Source organism: Panicum virgatum, chromosome 3N, assembly GCF_016808335.1.
Source record: "Panicum virgatum strain AP13 chromosome 3N, P.virgatum_v5, whole genome shotgun sequence".
Classification (NCBI taxonomy): domain Eukaryota; kingdom Viridiplantae; phylum Streptophyta; class Magnoliopsida; order Poales; family Poaceae; genus Panicum; species Panicum virgatum.
Genome location: NC_053147.1, coordinates 26,353,662 through 26,373,014, shown reverse-complemented (window position 1 = coordinate 26,373,014; position 19,353 = coordinate 26,353,662). Strand labels below are relative to the sequence as shown.

At 46.2% G+C, this 19,353-nt stretch overlaps 1 pseudogene; it reads right to left on the bottom strand.

Annotated features, from left to right (window-relative positions):
* The window catches only part of LOC120665391, a 34,405-nt pseudogene extending 15,916 nt beyond the window's left edge, over positions 1 to 18,489 (bottom strand).
* Between the last annotated feature and the right edge of the window lie 864 nt (positions 18,490 to 19,353).

Sequence of the window (19,353 nt, the reverse complement as noted above, 5' to 3'; positions counted from 1 at the left end):
AATATGTAGCATTTGCAACCAAACACCCGGAAGTAGGAGATGTTGGGCTTTCTCCCAATGAGAAGCTCATAGGGTGTCTTTCCCAAGAAGCGGTGAAGATAAACTCGGTTGGATGCATGGCATGCGGTGTTGATGGCTTCCGCCCAAAATCTTTGTGAGATGCCATAGTCATCCAACATTGCTCTTGCAAGAGTGATCAATGTCTTGTTCTTCCTCTCCACCACTCCATTTTATTGGGGTGTGTATGTTGATGAAAACTCATGCTTGATCCCCAAGTCGTTGCAAAGCTCTTCTACTTGAGTGTTTCTAAACTCCGTGCCATTGTCACTCCGGACCTTCACAACACTTGACTCAAATTCATTTTGAGCTTGCTTGACAAAAATCAAGCAAAAATCTTGAAGATCCCCATAGTCTTGCTCTTGTCCTCTAAAAAGAAAGTCCAAGTGTATCTTGAATAGTCATCAACAATTACAAGACAATAGAGGTTATCGCCAAGACTTTTGTAGGTGGTTGGTCCAAAGAGATCCATGTGTAGTAGCTTCAAGCTTCTTGATGTTGACAAATAAGCCTTCATGGGATGTGATGATGCAAATTGCTTCCCGGCTTGACAAGCACTACACAATTTGTTTTTGTCAAATGTAACATCTTTAACACCAACCACCATTCCTCTTTTGAAAGCCTTCTTGAGTTGACTCATACCAATATGAGCAATGCGGCGATGCCAAAGCCAACCCATGGAGTTCTTGGAGAAGAGACATGTCGCCAATCTTGCATCATTAGATGAGAAGTCAACAAGGTAGATGTTACCATGTCGAAATCCTTTAAATATTAAGCTCTTATCCTCCTTTCTTGTCACTACAACCTCACTATCACTAAAGGTGCATATTAGTCCTAAATCACAAAGTTGAGCAATAGATAACAAATTAAAACTAACCGACTCAACAAGCAACACATTAGAGATAGAGAGATCCTTGGTTATGGCTACCTTACCCAAACCTACCACTTTTCGTTTTGAGTTGTCACCAAAGGTGACATGTTCATAATCGCCCACATCTTCATCTAGTGAGGTGAACATCTTTACATAGCCGGTCATGTGTTGTGTACATCCGCTATCAAGCACCCAATGATTGCCACCGGCTTTGTAGTTCACCTACACACAAGTGAATCACTTTTGAGGTTTGGGAACCCATGCAAGTTTGGGTCCTTTGACATGAGTTACTAAAGCTTTAGGAACCCATAGTTGGTGTGGTAGCTTTCCCTTAATTTGAGTGCCAATAAACTTTGCCTTAACCTTGCCACTTTTAAGCTTGCTTAACAAGAAATGATTTTCATTGAATTGAGACTTGTAATTAGGAGGCAAGGTAGGAGGTGGACGTGTAGGAATTGGACACTCCCTTGTGTGATGCCCGGTTGTAAGGATCGATGGACCAAGAGGGGGGGGGGGGGGTGAATTGGGCCTTTTTCAATTTCTAAAACAAAGTAAAGCAACCTTAACCTATGCAAAGCTAGTAGGGCACCAATTCACCAACCGGATAACTAAGCTACCTACACAAGCTAAGAGAGATAAAAACAAAGTAAAGCCTAGCAAGGTAGAGCTAAGTTATGATCTCTAAGTCAAGCACATGAGTAGATTGCAAGAAAGAAAATGCTTGAATAAAGAGAGTGGATAAGAGACGACCGGATTTTTTCCCGTGGTATCGATGTGTTGGCACACACCCCTAATCCACGTTGTGACACTCTCAAAGAGTCTTGTCACCTCCCAAGTCACCGAGACGAGGGCGCTCACTAAGAGTCTCCGTTCACCATCCCGGCGTGGTGGAGATCAAGCCACGTACAATCTTCTTCTCCGGGCTCCCACAATCCTTGGCAAGCTCCGCGAGAAACACCCCGATCACCAAGATCGCCTAGGTGATGCCAATCACCAAGAGTAACAAGCTAAGGCCTTCACTTGAGCAAGAGCCGATCACCAAGAACGAATGCACACTAGCTTCTCTCTACTCAAGTCCTTAATCTTGCTTCTTGATTGATTGAAAACACACGTATGTGAATGATGAAGCTCAATGTGGCTCTTGACTATAGTATGAGTGTATGGATGTTGCCTGGTGTCAAGAGTGGGCGAAATGACCCATTGGAGCGGTATATATAGGCAGCTCACACAAATAGAGCCGTTGGAGAAAAGCTGCCAGAAAACTGCGTAGCGCCGGTTAATCCGACGTCCCTCCATTTGTCATCGTCGGTTTAACCGGTGAATGTAAACTGCCTCTTCTGAAAACTAGCCGTTACAACTTGAGCAGATTGACCGACGTACCATCGGTTTAACCGGTGAGTTTAGTTGTCCACTGATCCACTGAAAAACCAAGTCTCTGGACAACTGCACCGACGTTAACTCAAACCTATCGTCGGTTTAACCGGTGAGTACAACTTTTGAATTCCTCTGAAAAACCATCTCACTGGTCAATTGCACCGACGTCTTGATTTAAACAGCGTCGGTTTAACCGGTGTATAGAACTTGAAATACCCTGGAAAAACCAACTCTGGACTAATGCACCGACGTTAATTTCAAACACGTCGGTTTAACCGGTGTATTGAATTTGTCCAGACTCTGCTGACTTCGTTTAACCGACGTATAGAAAATTGAGAGCGTCGGTTAAACCGGTGTATAGACTTTTTCTGATTTTGTCTTTTCTGATTTGAGTTTTGAATGAAATCCAAATATTCTTGAGATATAGTTTGAGAACCACTTATTTGAACTTCTAGAAACCTGAGTGACCATAGTGTGCATCCATTTTCAAATGATCATGTCCATGCTCAAGTTACTTAGCCTTAACCCCTCTTAATAGTGCGATCACTACAAAACTATAAAACCTATACTAACCTAAGTGTCCTTCTCAACCTTATGACACTTAGGACTAGAAAGATCCTTAGTCTTGGCATAAAATTGAGTTGAATACCGAGATCGCCTTTTTGAATAATGAAATTGAGGGGCCTCTTTTGACATATGACCAAATGAGCGATAATGATCTATTAAGCTGCACAAACTCATTAGTCACAATAATGGTTGTCATTAATCACCGAAACATACCTTGAGGGCCTAGATGCTTACAATCTCCCCCTTTTTGGTGATTGATGACAACACAAACATAAATAACGAGAGAGCGAGAAAGATAAAGCAAGATAAACACAAGCGAACTCGAAAAGAAGGACCAAAGAGCTCAACGGCTCAAACGAAATCCATAGATATGTCTCAAAGAACGGCATACTCAAGCGACAAATGTACATATCCATGAATTAACACCAAATGTGATACAAAGAATCAAAGTCCTGATAACTACGAGCTCTCTCTAGCTCTACCCTCCCCCTAACTCTGGTGCTCCCCCTAACACCTCTCCCCCTTTGGCATCAAAGCACCAAAAGGCGAGCTACGGGTCGTGCTGTCGTGGTACGGCGACGAAGCGGTCCGGGTCGTCGTCGTCGGACGGAGAACTCTCACCCTCAGTGACAGACGGAAGCTGCTGGTCTGGGTCTGAGCTCACTGGGGGAGTAACTGTCGTGGAGGCTCTCGTGCTGGCACTGCCTGGTAGAGGATCCGTAAAAGTCGTAACCGGGCCAGCGGAAGAAGTATCAATATCCGAAGAAGTGACCGCTGAAGCTGCCGGCTGCGTCGACTGTGGAAGCAGGGACTCCTCTACTGCTCCTCCCCCTGAAGGTGCTGCCTGAAGTGAGGAAGGGAGGGCGACCGTCTGAACCGCTGACGGTGAGTCCTGAAAGAGTGTGGTCGCTGGCAGTGGAGAGAACAGTGGACGACCGGCAGACCCAAGTAATGCGGACATCGAGAACGTGGTCTCCGGTGTCGCTGAGGTTATTGGAGCTGCAGTAGGGGCTGGAGCTGGTGTAACGGCAAGCTGAGGTGCTCCAACACCCTGAAGGCCTGGCTGTCCTGGCTGCAGTGGGGCGAGTCCGGAGTGAGAGTAAAGCTGTGAGATCATCCCGAACATCGCCATCATGCCCTGCTGCATCTGCTGGAACTGAGCGTCTGTCCTCTGTGAAACTCTGTCAATGAGGCCGACAAAACGCTCCTCTGTCGCTGCACGCTCTCGGGCTGCCTCTCTCTGAATAGCTGCAATCTGGGCCTCATGGGCTCTCCTGGCCTCCTACTGAGCAAGTCTGTCCTCCCTCTGCTGGGTCACGAGCTGCTGTAGTAGTGAAGTGAGCTCGGACGGCTGAGTCACCTGAGACTCAGATACTGTAGCAGCTGCTGAAGTCGGAGGAGCTGGCTCTCCTGAACCTCCTGCCTCGTGATCGTGACTGGCTAGGGCAGCTGAAGGAAAGTACTCAACGTCGTCGGAGGAGTCTGACTCAAGCTCAGACCAGGGAATCTCATCATCTCCCCCGGGAAACTGTGCCTCTGCTGCTAGGAGTGCCTCATCCTCCTCTGCCACTCGTGCCTGAACCTCCGGTGACAGTCGAGCCATCGCTGCTCTATCTGCGTGTCTGCCCCTCCTCCTATCCTGTGGAGCTGTGGGTCGGTAGACAGGGAACCTGGGAGCCTCGTCGTGACGGTAAGGGGCACTGATGGGTGACTCTGCTGGCACTATCATAGAGCAAATGTAACTGATCCAGTGCGCATAGGGAAACTGTCGCACCACACCCATCCCATCAGTGATCACATCCTCGATCTCAGCCAGAATAAAGTCAACTATATCAAATGGCTCGTGAGTGAGAATGTGTAGGAGCAAGAGCTGCTGCAAACCTGTGAACCCCTCTGGGTAGCCACTCCTCGGTAACAGAGTCCTCCGGAGTGCCATGTGAACAGCGTAAGCCTCTGGGGTCAGCAAGCTCGGCACTCTGGCGTAAGAGGCTGGGAACGGCTGGCGGAAGCACTGAGTGATCGCCTCGTGAGAAGGAGCAATCCCGCCAACCATCGCCCTGCGGGGTGGATCTGAGTCCCCGTAAACCCTCTCGTGCAGCGAGACGTCGACCAGGTCAACTCCAAGAATACCAGCAATGGTCGCCCTCGACAAACCAAAGTCCTGCCCTCCAAACATGAAGTGCACGGCTCTGCGCTCGGGGGCTATCCAAGCTATAGCGTAGAACACTCTGACCCAGTCCTCGATATAACAGTTCTGCTCCATCTCTAGCAGTCTGGGCAGACCTCTGAAGTGAGCAAAGTGTGCTCTCACATCTGCTCCCCCTGCGGCTGTCCTCAGTGAGACCCAGTCAAGAACCCTGTGCTGAAAGATCCGGTGGCCCCTCCGCTGGAAAGTCTCGTAGAAGCTGGCCTGTAGCAAAGTCCAGAACCTCCTGTCGACTCTGCTGTCTCGGGTCACTGGGAACCAGACCTCCTCGTCAACACTCCACCTGAGCCTCTTGACCTTGACCGCATTGGCTCGGGTCAAGTTCTGGAGCATCACACCTGGCTCCAGACGCATAACAGTGTCCATACGGAACACTGCGCGCTCGGCCTCTAGGGCCTCGGCTCTGCGAGCTGCTGCTGCTGCTGCTGCTGACCTGCGGGGCTCCTGTGGCTGGTGTCCTCCCCGAGTCCTCGGTCCAGTGTGACGCTCTATCGCTGCCGGGGAACCTCTCTCAGACGACTGCTGTGGAGAACTCTGCCCCTCTGACTGTGCTGCCTCTGAGTCAAAATCTGCAGCTGTATCTGACTGATCTGACTCTGCTGCTGCTGCCGTCGCGGCTCTGGTGGCCCTGGCACCTCTCACTCTACCCATGCCCCTGCCTCTGCCTCTGCCTCTGCCTCTGGGGTCCTCCCTGATCTGGAACGGACGAGCACGGCCTGATGCCTGCTCCTCGGCGGCCTTGGCCACCATCTCGGCCCTCTCGGCCTCCTTCTCTGCACGAGTCCGCTTCCGAGCGGGCTTGTCGACCACAACTTCCTTTCCCTTCCTCTTCTCGCGACCCATCTCAATCAGACAAACGATCGAACACTTGGCGTGCACTGATCGGCTGCGGCTGCGGCGTGAATGGTGAGGAGGCACGGCTGCGTGGGCGGCAAGGCGTGTGGGAGCGGCGGCGAGGCTGCGTGGGCTGTGAGGAAAGCGGTGGTGGCGGCGTGAGGCACAGGCGGCGGCGAGGTGTAGTGTGGCGGTGATGGCGGCTACGCGCGCAGGCGGCGCTGGGTGAGCGCGAGGGTGCGCGGCGGCGACTTGGAGTGACGGCGCACGGCGGCGGCAAGGTGGAACGGTGGTGGCAGCGCGGGCGCACGGCGGCAGTGTGGAGAGACGGCGGCGGCGCGAAGGGAAGGCGGCGGCGGCTCGAGATGGATGCGGGCGAAAACGGAGAGGAAAGAGAGGCGGCGGCTCGTGCACGACTCATATATGACAGGTGGGACCCGCGATTTTCCTTAACGCCGGTCGATCCGACGCCTAGGGTTTGAGCGCCGGTTGATTGCGTCGGTGCAGTTCACCCGAGACTCTACCAGATCTGTTTTTGAACGCCGGTTGAACCGATGCTGTCAAGAGTGTACTCGTCGGTTGATTGATCAGAACACCGGTTGATTGCTAGGTCTGATTTGCATTTACTATCACCGGTTGATCCGATGATCTGACTTTTGTATACGCCGGTTGAACGCATGAAACTTGACTGAGCTGAGACAAACTTTAGTAACGCCGGTTAATCCGATGGGTATAGATCCTTTGAACGTCGGTTTAACCGGTGAAGGCAAAAACCCCACACTCAGCTCACTCTTCTATGCTAAGTCCAATAAACTTATAAGACTCAAATAAACTCAAGTTAATGGACTTGCATAGGCGACTTTACCCCTCAAAATAAATAGGATAGCATACTTGCTTAAATAATTTTCTTTTTAAACAAAAGGAAAAGCCGCAAGAGAGACAAAACGCCAAATAAAATGTATGAGCCATGTCATAGGAATATTGAAGATAGAAAACTTCAAACTCATCATGACATTGCTCACTAGGCAATAACGCACCTAACACTTTGCTCTTTTCACTTTTCATGAATTAAGATCTTGTATATGAAACAAGTCTCATTTTCATCAAGTGATCTCCTTTGTGACCCTTACGCATGCAATGATGATGCAAACTACAACCACATGCGAAAGTAAAATAAACATGAAGTGCACATCTATATGACAAGAAATGCATAACAAGAAATTAAGATCTACTTGTCAAGTTTGAACCCACGGGAAGCTTCTTCATGATGAGCCTTTCAACAAGCCTAGAGGAAAACAAGTGGACCACCACCTCTAGCTAAACCCTTGCTCATCACTATCTTACCATAGTTAGACAAGTGTCCTATATGTATGCATTTTTCTATATGACATGGCAACTTACATGACGTTTGCCGCATCTAACATATTAAGCTCATTCCTTAGCCTAACAAAGGTACTCTCGTCTAATGGTTTTGTGAAGATATCCGCCAATTGCTCCTCGGATCTCACACCTTGAAGAGATATGTCTCCTTTGGCTTCGTGATCACGCAAGAAGTGATGGCGAATATCAATGTGCTTTGTGCGAGAGTGTTGAACCGGATTCTTGGCAATTTTTACGGCACTTTCATTGTCACAAAGGAGTGGGATCCTATCTAGTTTCACACCAAAGTCCAAAAGGGTTTGCTTCATATATAGGATTTGGGCACAACATGCACCGGCCGCTATATATTCCGCTTCCGCGGTGGACAAAGCCACGGAATTTTGCTTCTTACTCGACCAAGAAACTAGAGAACGCCCAAGCAAGTGGCAACCCCCGGAGGTACTCTTGCGATCCACACGGCTTCCGGCAAAATCCGAATCCGAGTATCCCAAGAGATCTAAACTAGCGCCTTTGGGGTACCACAAGCCTATGCTAGGAGTGTGCTTGAGATACCGAAGGATCCTATTCACAGCCGAAAGGTGTGACTCCTTTGGGTTAGCTTGAAAGCGGGCACACAAGCACACACTAAACATTATATCGGGCCTAGATGCGGTAAGGTAAAGCAAAGACCCTATCATAGAACGATAGAGGGATTGATCAACCGGTTTACCATCCACATCCAAGTCGAGATGCCCATTGGTTGCCATGGGTGTCTTGATTGGCTTGCACTCATCCATCTTGAACTTCTTCAAGATATCTTTAGTATACTTTTCTTGATGGATGAATGTCCCTTCCTTCATTTGTTTGACTTGAAAACCAAGGAAGAAGGTCAATTCGCCAATCATGGACATCTCGAATTCCCTAGACATCATGGTAGCAAACTCATGGCTTAGTAAATCATTAGTTGAGCCAAAGATAATATCGTCAACATAAATTTGACAAATGAAAAGATCCCCGTTGACGTCTTTTGTGAACAACGTGGTGTCCACCCTCCCGATCTTGAAGCCTTGCATGATTAGGAAGTCACGAAGCCTCTCATACCAAGCCCTTGGAGCTTGTTTGAGCCCATAGAGTGCCTTGTGCAACCTATAAACATGGTTAGGATTCCTCAGATCTTCAAACCCGGGAGGTTGCTCAACATAAACAAGTTCGTTAATAACGCCATTTAAGAATGCACTTTTCACATCCATTTGATAAAACTTAATGTTATGATGTGAAGAGTAAGCAAGAAGGATACGGATAGCTTCAAGTCTTGCGACCGGAGCAAAAGTTTCACCAAAATCCAAACCTTCGACTTGAGAAAACCCTTTTGCCACAAGTCTTGCTTTGTTGCGTATCATCACCCCATGTTCATCTTGTTTGTTTCGAAAGACCCACTTGGTGCCGATGATGTTCTTGTCTTTCGGAGGAGCTTCGAAGACCCAAACTTCATTGCGGGTGAAGTTGTTCAACTCATCTTGCATGGCCATCACCCAATCCGAGTCCTCAAGCGCTTCCTCTATTCTAGTGGGTTCAATACAAGAAACAAACGAGTGATATTCGCAAAATGAAGCATGTTTAGAGCGAGTTCTTACTCCCTTTGATGGACTACCAATGATTTGACCAATTGGATGATCCTTGGAGATGCGACCATGCTTCACTAGCGGTACTTGCGTGGATGCTTGTTGGGGTGGATCATGTGTGACTTGTGCTTGTGGTGGAACACTTTGCTCTTCTTGTTCTTGAACTTGGGGTGTTGGCGTTGGCACATCTTCTTGAGGTTGTGTATCATCTTTTTCTTGATCTTCATCCATTTGGGGCGCCGTGGAGGTGCTTGGTGTAGATGAGGAAGGTCCTCCCCCTTGATCATTGCCTTCATGCACCTCTTCCGGCTTGATATCCCCAATGGACATCTTCTTCAAAGCTTCATCAATCTCCTCATCACCTACATTTTCATAGCCAACAACCTCCTCTTGGGAGCCATTAGATTCATCAAACTCCACATCACATGTTTCTTCAACTAACCCGGAGGTTTGATTGAATACTCTATATGCTTTGGAGTTTGATGCATAACCAAGAAAGAAACCTTCATCACATCTACTTTCAAACTTACCGAGCCTTTTCTTCTTGTAGATGAAGCATTTGCAACCAAAGACTCGAAAGTATGATATATTTGGTTTCTTCCCAGTGATGAGCTCATATGGAGTTTTCTTGAGGAGTCGGTGAGGATATACTCGGTTGGATGCATGACACGCCGTGTTGATTGCTTCCGCCCAAAACTTCTCGGACGTGCCATAATCATCCAACATTGCTCTAGCTAGGGTGATGAGAGTCTTGTTCTTTCTTTCCACCACTCCATTTTGTTGAGGCGTGTAGGTGGCGGAAAACTCATGCTTGATGCCCTCTTCATCGCACCATTCTTCAATCTTCATGTTCTTGAACTCGGTGCCGTTGTCACTCCGGATCTTCACAATTGGGGAGTTGTACTCCCTTTGAGCTCTTCTTGCAAATGTCTTGAAGAGTTCCGGAGTTTCACCCTTATCGCCTAGAAACATAACCCAAGTGTAACGTAAAAAATCATCAACGATTACTAGGCAATAGAGGTTACCACCAATGCTCTTGTATGTAGTTGGACCAAAGAGATCCATGTGTAGTAGCTCGAGCGGCTTGGAGGTAGACAACATCGTCTTGATGGGATGATGTGTTGCAACTTGCTTCCCGGCTTGACATGCTTTACATAGCTTGTTCTTGTCAAAGGTGACGTCCTTCAAGCCGGTGATCATCCCTCTCTTGTGGGCTTTCTTGAGGTTGCTCATGCCAATATGAGCAATTCTTCTATGCCAAAGCCACCCAAGAGAAGACTTGGTGAAGAGGCATGTCATGGTGCTTGTTTGCTTTGAAGAGAAGTCCACTAAATAGATGTTGCCATGCCTAAACCCCGTGAATACCATTGACTTGTCTTCTTCAAGAGTTACTACAACACCATTCTTGTCAAAGGTACACGTTAGTCCAAGATCACACAATTGAGCAATAGAAATAAGATTAAAACTAAGTGCTTCTACAAACAAGACATTAGAAATGGATAAATCTTTAGAGATAGCTATTCTACCCAAACCTAAAACTTTTCCCCTTGAGTTATCACCATAGGTGACATGTTCATGATCGCCGGGGTCTTCAAGGGAGGTGAACATGCTATCATTGCCGGTCATATGTTGAGAGCAACCTCTATCTAGTACCCAATGTTTTCCACCGGCTTTGTAGTTCACCTACACACATGAGAATTCACTTTTGAGTTTTAGGAACCCAAACAAGCTTTGGGCCTTGCACATGTGTGACAAGAGCTTTTGGGACCCAAAGTTGCTTGGGGAGCTTTTTCTTTGACTCCTTAGTGAGTTTGCCAATGAATTTGGCCTTCACCTTGCCCTTCACTTTACTCAAGAGAAAATGGTTATTTTGAAACATTGAAGAATAATTCTTGGGTAATTTAGGAAGAGGACGTGATGGTAAAGTGCACTCCCTAGTGTGGTGCCCGGTGACTTGGCAATGTTGGCAATATGATCCAACTTCCTTGATGAAGCTAATCTTTATCTCCGGAGAAGGAGTAGTGGCTATATTTGGCTCCGGAAATGAACCAAGACCTCTTTTGCCATAGTCACAGGCATTGTTGAAGAGAATCTCTTTGTGGATGTATTCTCCTCTTGAGAGCTTCTCCACACTACTCTTGAGGCTTGCAACTTGATCCATCAATTCCTTTTCCCTAGAAGGTGCAAGCTCGGGCAAAACATTAGTAGTATTTGCATTAATGAGTAGGTCATCACATGAAGTAGAAGCATTGACCTTCTCAATAGTTTCATGAGCAAAGTTCTCAAGACTTGGGTCAATTGCTTCATAGGCAAATTCAAGTTCTTGATACTTGTGAGCCAACTCTCTATGCTCTTGTTTAAGCTTTTTGTGGCTCTCTTCAACTTGCTTAGCAAGTACAAGTGACTCATTGTGCTTTTTAAGCAAGTCATTGTACTTGCTAAGCAAATCGGAGTGGGCAAGCTCTAACTTGGCACGAGTGCTCTCAAGAACCTTGACTTTGCCCTTTTCCCTCTTGATAACGGATGTATACTCATTAATGAGGTTAGCAAACTCATTAGGGTCAAGCTCATCATCACTATCATCTTCACTCTCACATACCTTAGAGTTACCTTTGGCCATGAGGCACATTGGAGGTGGAGGTAGTGATGGTTCTTCATTTGTGAGGGCGATGGTGACTATGTCTTCTTCATCACTTGACTCTTCGCTTGACGAGACATCGGTCACCCACTCTTGTTTTTCCACCAAGAAGCTTCTCTTGGTGTGCCCTTTCTTCTTTGGGAAGAGCTTGGTCTTCTTGTCATGGCTTTTTTTTCTTCCCAAGTCTCTTGTTCTTGTTTTTCCTTTCTTCTTCTTCATCATCGCTTGAATCATGGCGATGCTTGCTCTTGTTGTCTTTGTTTCTTTTGTCCGGCTTGGGGCAATTTGGACGGATGTGACCTTTTTCTCCACAATTGTAGCAAATTTTGTTCTTTACATCCATTGGCCGGAACATTCTCTTTTTTGAGTCAAAGTTGAAACCCTTCTTGTTGATCTTGTCATTCAAGCGGGTGAACTTCCTCATCATGAGAGCAAGCTCTCCATCATCTTCAACATCGGATGAGTTTTCATGATGATCATCTTCTTCATTGCTTGAGCTTGAATCTTGCTTTATCATCTTGAGCTTGCGGGCTTTGTTTGCCTTGGTCTTTAGAGCAATTGATTTGCTTGAAGTTGGCTCTTCGGACATAACAAGGATACTCATCTCATGAGCGCGAATTTCGCCCACAAGTTCTCCTACTTACATTGTGTCAAGATTCTCCTTTTGAAGCATAGCATTGATGATGTTATACTTGGGCCTCGGGAGGAGCATGAGAATCTTGCGATTGATGGAGGAACTGTCAATTTTGGATATTTCAAGTGCATTAATGTCCTTGACAATGACATTCAAGCGAGAGTACATATCATTGCAATTTTCATGAGGTAGCATTTTAAAAGAATCATAATTAGCTCTAAACAAATTATATTTTTGCTCACGAACTTTAGTGGAGCCTTCATGAATTTCAATGAGCTCCTTCCAAATATCACTTGCTAAGTCCATGCCATTAACTCTAGCAAAGACTTCCTCACTAATGGCTTCGAAAATTGCATTTCTAGCCTTGGCATTCCATTTTAATTGTTCGGCGGTGGGAGTTCCGGTGAATCCGGTCTTAGTGGCCAACCACACTTCGGGGGCAATCGCATCAAGATATGCGGCCATGCGAACTTTCCAATAAGCAAAGTTCTTGCCCTCGAAGTGGGGCGGCGAACCACCCATCTTGGCCATAGCTCTAGGCGGTGAAGCCTAATGATCCAAATGAGCAACGAGGCTCTGATACCAATTGTAAGGATCGATGGACCAAGAGGGGGGGTGAATTGGGCCTTTTTCAATTTCTAAAACAAAGTAAAGCAATCTTAACCTATACAAAGCTAGTAGGGCACCAATTCACCAACCGGATAACTAAGCTACCTACACAAGCTAAGAGAGATAAAAACAAAGTAAAGCCTAGCAAGGTAGAGCTAAGTTATGATCTCTAAGTCAAGCACATGAGTAGATTGCAAGAAAGAAAATGCTTGAATAAAGAGAGTGGACAAGAGACGACCGGATTTTTTCCCGTGGTATCGATGTGTTGGCACACACCCCTAATCCACATTGTGACACTCTCAAAGAGTCTTGTCACCTCCCAAGTCACCGAGACGAGGGCGCTCACTAAGAGTCTCCGTTCACCATCCCGGCGTGGTGGAGATCAAGCCACGTACAATCTTCTTCTCCGGGCTCCCACAATCCTTGGCAAGCTCCGCGAGAAACACCCCGATCACCAAGATCGCCTAGGTGATGCCAATCACCAAGAGTAACAAGCTAAGGCCTCCACTTGAGCAAGAACCGATCACCAAGAACGAATGCACACTAGCTTCTCTCTACTCAAGTCCTTAATCTTGCTTCTTGATTGATTGAAAACACAAGTATGTGAATGATGAAGCTCAATGTGGCTCTTGACTATAGTATGAGTGTATGGATGTTGCCTGGTGTCAAGAGTGGGCGAAATGACCCATTGGAGGGGTATATATAGGCAGCTCACACAAATAGAGCCGTTGGAGAAAAGCTGCCAGAAAACTGCGTAGCGCCGGTTAATCCGACGTCCCTCCATTTGTCATCGTCGGTTTAACCGGTGAATGTAAACTGGCTCTTCTGAAAACTAGCCGTTACAACTTGAGCAGATTGACCGACGTACCATCGGTTTAACCGGTGAGTGTAGTTGTCCACTGATCCACTGAAAAACCAAGTCTCTGGACAACTGCACCGACGTTAACTCAAACCTATCGTCGGTTTAACCGGTGAGTACAACTTTTGAATTCCTCTGAAAAACCATCTCACTGGTCAATTGCACCGACGTCTTGATTTAAACAGCGTCGGTTTAACCGGTGTATAGAACTTGAAATACCCTGGAAAAACCAACTCTGGACTAATGCACCGACGTTAATTTCAAACACGTCGGTTTAACCGGTGTATTGAATTTGTCCAGACTCTGCTGACTTCGTTTAACCGACGTATAGAAAATTGAGAGCGTCGGTTAAACCGGTGTATAGACTTTTTCTGATTTTGTCTTTTCTGATTTGAGTTTTGAATGAAATCCAAATATTCTTGAGATATAGTTTGAGAACCACTTATTTGAACTTCTAGAAACCTGAGTGACCATAGTGTGCATCCATTTTCAAATGATCATGTCCATGCTCAAGTTACTTAGCCTTAACCCCTCTTAATAGTGCGATCACTACAAAACTATAAAACCTATACTAACCTAAGTGTCCTTCTCAACCTTATGACACTTAGGACTAGAAAGATCCTTAGTCTTGACATAAAATTGAGTTGAATACTGAGATCGCCTTTTTGAATAATGAAATTGAGGGGCCTCTTTTGACATATGACCAAATGAGCGATAATGATCTATTAAGCTGCACAAACTCATTAGTCACAATAATGGTTGTCATTAATCACCGAAACATACCTTGAGGGCCTAGATGCTTACACCGGTGACTTGACAATGTTGACAATATGAGCCAACTTCCTTGTTGAAGCATGCCATGAGCTCTGCCGACTTGGGACAATTTTCTGGAGGGTTGGGAAATGATACAAGTCCATTTGTCCCGTAGTGCCTTTCATTGTGGAAGAGAATCTCCTTATGCAAGTATTCTCTTATTGTCACATTGAACATGCATTTGCTCATGCTTTCAAGTTCCTCCTCAAGTTGTTTCTCCCTATCATGGTTAGTCTTTGAACAAGAAGGAGAAGCATGATGACAAGTAGTAGGGTGAGGCAACTTCACAAAATCATCACAAGAAGTAGCTATATTGACTTTGATGATTTTTGTTTGAGTTTCTTTTAGTTCTGCATCCAAAGCATCAAAGGCAAGGTCAAGTTCTTGATACTTCATATTTAAATTAGCATAATCAAGTTTAAGCTTTTTGTTGCATGAAGTAAGTGACTTGTTAAGCACAACTACTTTCTCATATTTAATATTTAATTCATCATGCTTAACAAGTAGCTTGTCATGCTCCTCTTTAAGTTGTTTGCTAGGAACAATGCTTGTATCATGAGTTTCTATTATCTCATTGTGCCTAACAATTAACTCATTATTTGAGGCCTTAAGTTTGGCATATTCAATTTCAAGAACTTTACATTTTGATTTGTACTTCTTGATCACTTGTTGGTACTCTTCTAGGATGTTTTGCACTTCAATAGGAGATAAGCAATGTTCACTTTCATCACTAGAGGAGTCATCATTATCACTCACCTTGGAGTTACCTCTTGCCATGAAGCACATGGGTGGTGGAGGTAGAGGTGCCTCATCACCATCATCTTCATCATTATGCATGGCAATCCCCACAATCTTTTTATTTGATTCTTCATCACTTGAGTCATCATTTGAGGATTCACCATCCGTGATCCATTCTCTAAGAAAAGCCTTGACCTTCTCTTTTCTTGTGAAAGACCCTTTCTTCTTGTGGTCCTTCTTCTCATGATTTTTCTTTGAAGTCTTGTATTGATTGTCACCATCTTCTTGTTTCTTGTTGAGCTTTGAAGGCTCCGGACAATCATATGAGAGATGACCATATTTGCCACAATTGTAACAAACTTTCTTGACATTGTCTTTGCTCTTCCGGGTACGAAACTTATTTTTCTTAGGGTCATAGTTGTACCCTTTCTTGTTCAATCTTAACATCATCTTGGAGGTCTTTCTCATGAGAAGTGCTAGCTCAACATCACCATCTTCATCACTTAAATCTTCATTAGCTTCATCTTCGCTTGAGCTTGGTGATGGAACTTTGCACTTGTTCTTTTTCTTGGACTTGTGATCACTTTTAGCTTTGAGTGCAAGATCTCTCTTGTCTTGCGGTGGATCAACTTCTCCCAAGAGGAACATCTCATGAGATCGAATCTTCCCAACAACATCACTCACTTCGAGCGTTTCAAGATCCTTCTCATAGAGCAATGAGGTGACGATGTTGTACTTGGGCTTGTGTAGACAATGTAGGATCTTCCGTATGATGTCACTGTTAGACAAGGGAGAAATTTCAAGAGCGTTAATGTCCTCAATAAGCACATTTAATCGAGCAAACATTTGTTCAACCAACTCATTTGGAAGCATTTTGAATTCATTAAGTTTTTCCTTAAGCACTTGATATTTTTCTTCACGAAGCTTTTTAGAACCAACATAGATAGCTTCAAGTGCTTCCCAAATTTCATGAGAGGTCTTCTTGCTATGAACACGAGCAAAGATCTCCTCACTAAGAGCATCAAATAAAGCATTCTTAGCTCTAGCACCATATTTGACTTGATCCTCATTCCACGGACCAACAATAGGTTTTTCCGTGACCGCCCAAGCGATGGGATTTATAGCCTTAAGGTAACCCGCCATGCGAGCTTTCCAATAAGCATAGTTTCTCCCATCGAGCTTGGGTGGACCACCACTTCCCCCGGCCATTCTCTAGGATTTTAAGCCTACAAAGAGAGCCCTCGCTCTGATACCAATTGAAAAGATCGTGGCCCAAGAAGGGGGGGTTGAATTGGGACTTTTTCGAATTTCTAACTAGTCCTTAACCTAGACTAGTATTGTCCAATCTATAAATTCGAAACCTAGTCACTAGAGCATGCTAGCAAAGGGTCCTTAGGTAGGTAAACACACTATCCTGATCATTTTGCCCAGATGGATGCACACTAGGTAAACAAACTTCTCGTCTTGGGGCTCCCACAAACTACAAGAGCTCACCAAGAACCTCCCAATCACCAAGACCGGCTAGGTGCCATCAAACACCAAGAGTAACAAGCTCCTAAGCATTCACTTGACCTACACTCAGTTGGCCCTAGCTCAAGCACACTTGCTACACTTGCAAAGGATGGATTCTTCAAGGTTGAAGCACAAACAAAATGCTAGATCTTCTCTTGTTTGCTCAAAGCACTTTCTCTTCTTCTCAAGTGTGGCCTCAAGTATTCAGGGTGTCAAAGGCAACTGAAATGAGCCATGGGGTGCCCTTATATAGAGTGGAGGGAGTTGCATAGCCGTTGGAAGTCCACTGCAGAAAAACCGTGAGCACCGGAAGAACCGATGGGTGTCAGTGTTGAGGCGTCGGTTCAACCGGTCTCTTTGTCCAAATTGTAGCCGTTGGGGTTCTGACACAGTGTCCAGGCTTGCTTCAATGCACCGGTGCATGCTCCGTAGGGGCTTCGGTTCAACCGGTGCTGAAGAGTTTCACTGATCAATTCAAACAAGCTCTCTGGAACATAGGACTTCTAATGCACCGGTGCTTTGATTCCGAAGCGTCGGTTCAACCGGTGCTTAAGAGAAGTTGAAGTCCACCAAAACATGCTCTCTGGAACAAAGAACTTCCATTGCACCGGTGCTTACTTTTCTGACCATCGGTTCAACCAGTGCTAGACTTGATTTGTGCCTTCATCCAGAGAAGATAGACCGATAGGGCATCGGTCCTTCCGCCAAGCATCGGATGCTCCGACGCTAGGGCACCGGTTCAACCGGTGCTGCTGTTTTTTTCTGGTTTTCAGATGGATTGACTTGGATTTCAAAGTAACTTCGATTGTTTCTTCTTCCAAGTGTTGTGTTAACTTCTATTTACCATCTTGAGCTGTTTTTGAGTGAGTGTGCAAGATTTTAAGGCCAACTCAATTTTGATCAAGCTACTAACTCATGAACCCCTCTTAATAGTACGGTCAAGAACTAAAAACTATAAACCCTATCTAAATTAAGTGTTCTTCATCTCCTTGTGACACTTGAGGCTAGAAAAGTCCTTAATCTTTGAAATTGAGTCCTTGGCACGTATGATTGTTCCGAATTGAGGGGTCTCTTTTCACATTTCATATGAGACTAAATTAAACAATAATTTTTTCTTCAAAACACACGTTAGTCGCATATGGTTGTCATTAATCACCGAAACTTACCATTACATCTATCGGCCTAGATGCACTTCAGCGTGCTTCGACGTCACCACGTCGGTCGCTGCTCCGACGAGTCGACGACCAACCGTGAACGTGACGCGACGCGCGCGACCGGCACCAGCACAATCTGCTAATCATTTCGATCGGCTTCACCACCTGTGGACCCATCGTACCTTCTCCATGGCCCGGGACAAATACGAAGGGCACGCGCGCAACGGGACGAAATGAAATCGATCGTCGTCTCAGCTCAGGTAATCAAGATCACGCGAGAAAGATAAACAACAGCGTGCCAGCATGTACGAGGGCAAGCTAGCGACGGATCGAGATGGAGGTGAGGATTCGCGTTACCGTACCTCAGGCGTGCTCCTCGGATAGCGCATCTCCCCGGCGAAGAGTATCCTCCTGGTGCCGTTCAGCACCATGGCCCGGTGGTCGTACGTCACCTCCCCTGGCACGCCCGAGCCCTCCTCGCTCCATGCCGGTCCTCTCCCCGCCGCCGTCGCCGATGCCGTGCACGCCGCCGCCAGCCCGACAAGCACCACCGCCACGGCGGCGGCCGTCTCCGCAACGCCGCCCATCTCTCTAGCTCACTCTCTCTCGGTGTACTCGAACCTCAATGATCCGGTGACTGGCTGCTGTGACCCTCCCGCCGAGGCAGTTCCTTGCGGTTTCCGCTCGCTCTACTTGTACTAGTACAGTTGTACCTGCCTGCCGGCTGGAGCTGGAGGCAGCAGAAGAAACTAACGGCCGGGTGCAACGAACATGGCATCATCCATCACATTTTGAGTGATTTTGGTGATCGATGACAAATGTAATTAATGGGATTAATGGTTTTGTTGAGTGAACATTTTTAGATCCCAGAGATGAATTAAAAAGACCATACAAAGCTTGCCAGATTGCCTCTCTGAGTCTGTCTGATGAACATGGAAGATGAACAGGATATCTAAAAACTCCAGCGGGCATCACTCTGAAAAGAGAAATGGTGGTCAGGGGTGCTTGGCTCGGAAATAGCAGGAACTGGCCAGAATTGTTACCTATATATACATACCGCTTGGAACATTTGGAAGGAACGGCGCTGATGATGGGGATGTGACAGCAAGGTGCATGCTGACATCATCTCAAACTGCCACCCTCCTCCAGCGAGGCGCACTTGTAATTCTAAGGGTGCATAACTCTTTCCCTGTGAATACCTGGTTGTCACTCTTGCTTTTGCACGCCCGCCGACTTGCTACAGTCTGCCAGTTTTATTCTGTGTTACTCTTTAGAGATTTCAGTTTGCTCTTCTTCTTCTTCTTCTTCTTCTTCTTTTCTGTTAGGTCACCGAGTCCAGTCTGCACAATCCATTCCTTTACAACAGAGGCAGAGCACTTAGCATTTACCATGGCGGTGCCAATGCCACCCCATCATATACACGTGCAAATGACACTCTAGATGCGCGCCCTTCAAACGTGGTATGTTAGCTAGGGTAGGAGACTAGGAGAGTCGGTCGTCCACCAT